The 3,777-nt window shown below is 40.9% G+C and overlaps 1 protein-coding gene across 1 annotated transcript in view; it reads left to right on the top strand.

Annotated features, from left to right (window-relative positions):
• Nucleotides 1-184, top strand: part of zfhx4 (zinc finger homeobox 4) — an 81,509-nt gene extending 81,325 nt beyond the window's left edge. The window contains exon 12 of the mRNA XM_080865891.1: nt 1-184. This exon is cut by the window's left edge and continues 4,157 nt beyond it. The gene's annotated coding sequence lies outside the window, so the exon portion shown is untranslated.
• The last annotated feature ends 3,593 nt before the right edge of the window (nt 185-3,777 follow it).

The following is a 3,777-nucleotide window of genomic DNA, read 5'->3' as shown; positions in this document are numbered from 1 at the left end:
GAGGTCTCAACTGTACCGTATCACGGTAATAACATGGTTTTGAAACCTTTTTTTTATTTTGTCACAGACCTGTTGTCATAGTTGAAATGACGTTTATTGTAGATGGTATTTGAACAACTTCTGGAAATAGTTCATCAAGTATGTTTGTTGCTCATTGTTGTGATACATTAAAAACTGTATCTGCAAACCAGTTTGGTCTCATCAAATATTATTTCATCTTCACTAAGAACGCTTTTGTGGTTTTGTTGTGTTAATGTCGTCCCTTTAATTTTATTCAGTTACATTACACGTTTTTTAAACTGAACTCAAATGCAAAAAACAAAACGTCACGTGTTGCCAGACTAGAATTTCTTTAGTCTTCATCACTGTACTTGTGTCTTTTTTTTTTCAGTTGGATTATATTACAAAGGGTGTGTTGGGTTTGAATCCCCCATCCATGTGGCGTTTGCACATGCTCTCCAGGTATTCAGACTAGGTTAATTGGTGATTCTAAAATGTCTACAGCTGTGGATGTGAGTGGATGGTGACCTATCCAGGGTGTACTCCATCTCTTGCCTCGTAGCAGCTGGGTATGTGCTCCATCCACCCTGCAACCCTGAACTGGATAAGAGGAAGCTGATGGATGGATATAGTGCTTTGAATATCATTTGTTATAGGATTGGAAAGGTAAATTGGAAGAGTCTTTTAGCTATTATTGTTACAGTTTTATATAAAATTATTTTCTCTAAAATTTCTTGGGCAGTTCTAGATGCATGTAGCAATTTAGAACAAAACAACTGATTTACCACACATTTTGTAACAGGTTTGTAATCCAGGTTTCATAATATATTAAAATACACATTTCTCAAAACTCACCTGCACTTGCATTACATAGCATATATATATATGCATTATTCATTTAACAAAAGCTAAGCCAAAATATAGGAGCATTGTGTTAAAAATTAAGTATACCCTTACTGCTTCCATAGGAATTAAGAGGTTATTTAGCAGCTGGGCACTTTTAATCTAATGAATGGAATCATCAGCATGTGTGGACATCTGTATAAGAGTTTTAGTAGTTTCTTGGTCTGAGGCATTTTTGCTGCACATCAACCTGGGAAGGGTTTTAAGCCCATTTTCGAAGTCCACTATTCTACAGTGACCCAGATTGAAAGCATTCACACACTTGCCAATCTTTCCAGGAGTTTATATCCCAGGAATTTCACCACAGTGTCAACCACTGCAAGGCTCAAAGAATCGCACAAAAAAAAAGCACAAGAGCTAGATTTTAGACTCTGCAGGGCTCACTTACCATGTTGAATTTTCAAGTTCATGACAGCACAATTAGAGAAAACACTGAACAAATATTGCTTGTTTTGAAGGGTTTCCAGGAGAAAGGCTCTTTTGTCTAGAAAGAACATGGCAGCATGCTTATGTTTGCAAAGTTGTCTCTGAACAAACCACAAGATTTCTTGAACAATTTCCTCTGGATGGATAAGACCAAAGTGGAGATGTTTGTCCATAATGCACAGCATTATTATTGCTGAAAACCAAACACAGCACAAAGACCTCATACCAACTGTCAGGCACAGTAGCAGAGGGGTGATGATTTGGCTTGTTTTGCAGCCACAGGACCTGGTTACCTGTCTGTCACTGGGTCGACCATGAACTTGTCAGTATTCTAGAGTCAAATGTGAGACCATCTCTCTGACAGCATGGCTGAAATTGGGTCATACAGCAGCAAATCTACAATCGCTGAAATGGCTATTTCAGCCATTTCAGAATGGCTAGAAAAGAGAGGAATCAAAGTTTTGAAATGGCCCGGTCAAAGTCCTGAACTAAACCTGATTGAAATGCTGTTTCGGCACCTTAAGAGAGCTGCGTATAAATAAATTCCTGCAAACCTCAGTGAACTGAAGAGTGGACCAAAATGCCTTCATAACAATGCAAGAGACTGATAAAGTCGTACAGACAGCAGTTACTTCAAGCTGTTGCTGCTAAACGTAGTTCTACAAGCCACTGAATCATGGGCGTGCACTTCATTTTTTAGACACTGTTTCTGCATTCTGGCTTAGTTTTTGTTAAACGAATAATGACACAGTGTGATATGTCATACACTGCTGTTCAAATGAATTTTAAGACTTGATGTGTTGCGTCACCATCCCAGCAAGAATCGTCATCATTCCAGTCACTGACCAAAATCCAAAATCATATCAAGGATATTTCCTGTCATTATGCTATTTGTTATAATCTGACTCTAAGCAGATGTGGGGGATTATACTGGAAGTGTCTGGTAATCTGGATTTGGTCAGGTGCTGTTCTCAAACCCCAATCATGACGATCGATTAAAAGATGTGCAGCCACAAAAGAATGCCATTTTTTTTTACCTGGGGAGTTCAGGTTGATCCCCTTCAGTTTGAAACATTAACAATTAGAGAAGAGAATCTAAGAGAGACATTTTTTTAGCTTTGATGTCTGGGTGGGTGGATATATTCTTTTCTAAAATAATATTAAAAAGTAAAATGGATACCAGTGTCAGACTGGGTGCCTTTCTTTTTTTTTAGATGTGAGGTCAACAGAAGCTGTCATATTAAAAATTGCACCTCGGGAACACCTCAACACAATATATCACACCCTGCCAGCGAGACGTGTCGGCCATCAGTGTCAGGGTCACGGAGAAAGCCGACATTCACAAGTTGTTAAATCCACCTAATGAAATTTCACAAGGGCGGCAAAAATGAACGGGGAAGATGGGGATCTTTTCAGTCAGAATCAGTTGTGGCCTCCATTGTTTCACTTCACACACTTCAGTGTGCAGTGAAAGAGCCGCAACATGTAAAAGCCTGAAAAACAGCGTTTCTCTCCCCCACCCTCCCTGTTCTCCCCCTTCTGACTTCGCCCCTCGCCCTTGACGAATGTGCTCAGCTCACAGGGTGCAACTGTTCTGCTGAATGGCCCTTTCCTGTTGCTCACCCTTAAAGCGCAGGCGGTTGCCGATTTAGCCCACCCCGCTTCCATATTATGGGATTGAATTGCGTTTGACCTTTGTGGAGAACAATGGCTGAAGGCCTTTCATTTTTCTGGCCTTCTCAGCGCCTAGAAGAAGGACCTCTTTACATTGTGTTTTCACTGTAGTCTGCCAGTAATTCACAGGCAGGATGACAGGGTAATCTGTGCACAGTAACATGTGTGTGTGTGTGTTTGCAGTACTGAGGGTATACACAAGTGTGTTATTGTTTACTTTTTATAGGCCAAACAAAGCATAAAGCCTTAAAGCAGAATTTTGATGTGACCATAAAGGGGCCACCCAAACCGACTACCTAACTGCACTGTCCCAGAATGAAGAGGCCCACTGAATTGAAGGGTAGTTCAGAGTAGTTTAGACACAGCTTTGCTAAAGAGGCCACAGCAGTGAGCGCTCTTGCAATGAATACACGATAAAAGGTTTACTGTAAATTCTAAATGGCGTTTTCTGAAACCCATACATCACTCATGACCATTAGGTTCCACCCTCACTGCACAGTGCACCCTTCTAGCCACAGCTTTCCAGATGATACAGTACAGAGGCTGCAGTGGAGGCAGATCTGGCTTTGAATAGCCTGCAGCCAATGGATTTTCTCTGGATAATACAATGTTTGGGACAGAGAGGCAGGGATTAGTCCAGACGGATACATCCACCACCCCCCACATGCCCAATCTAATTAGACTGGAATCAGTTTAAGATGAAAGCAAGCCCTAGCATCACCGCACTAAATACTGGAATTAGTATTCCCCGCATGGGAATTTAATGATGGAGAC

The sequence above is a fragment of the Rhamphochromis sp. 'chilingali' genome, assembly GCF_963969265.1.
Source record: "Rhamphochromis sp. 'chilingali' genome assembly, chromosome: 18".
NCBI lineage: Eukaryota > Metazoa > Chordata > Actinopteri > Cichliformes > Cichlidae > Rhamphochromis > Rhamphochromis sp. 'chilingali'.
The sequence above is the reverse complement of the archived record's forward strand: the minus strand, read 5'-3'. Positions and strand labels throughout refer to the sequence as shown.